Genomic DNA, 575 nt, shown 5'->3' on the forward strand with positions numbered 1-575 from the left:
GTTTCGACCTGGAAGGGTGTGGGCAGTGGGGTCCCGCAGGGCTCGGTCCTTGGACCGATACTCTTCAATGTCTTCATCAGCGACTTGGACGAGGGAGTGAAATGTATTCTGTCCAAGTTTGCAGATGACACAAAGCTATGGGGAGATGTGGACACGCCGGAGGGCAGGGAACAGCTGCAAGCAGACCTGGACAGGTTGGACAAGTGGGCAGAAAACAACAGAATGCAGTTCAACAAGGAGAAATGCAAAGTGCTGCACCTAGGGAGGAAAAATGTCCAGCACACCTACAGCCTAGGGAATGACCTTCTGGGTGGCACGGAAGTGGAAAGGGATCTTGGAGTCCTAGTGGACTCCAAGATGAACATGAGTCGGCAGTGTGACGAAGCCATCAGAAAAGCCAATGGCACTTTATCATGCATCAGCACATGCATGACGAATAGGTCCAAGGAGGTGATACTTCCCTTCTATCGGGCGCTGGTCAGACCGCAGTTGGAGTACTGCGTGCAATTCTGGGTGCCGCAATTCAAGAGGGATGCGGATAACCTGGAGAGGGTCCAGAGAAGGGCCACTCGTAT

This window comes from Alligator sinensis, unplaced genomic scaffold (genome assembly GCF_000455745.1).
Source record: "Alligator sinensis unplaced genomic scaffold, ASM45574v1 scaffold1493_1, whole genome shotgun sequence".
Taxonomy (NCBI): Eukaryota; Metazoa; Chordata; order Crocodylia; family Alligatoridae; genus Alligator; species Alligator sinensis.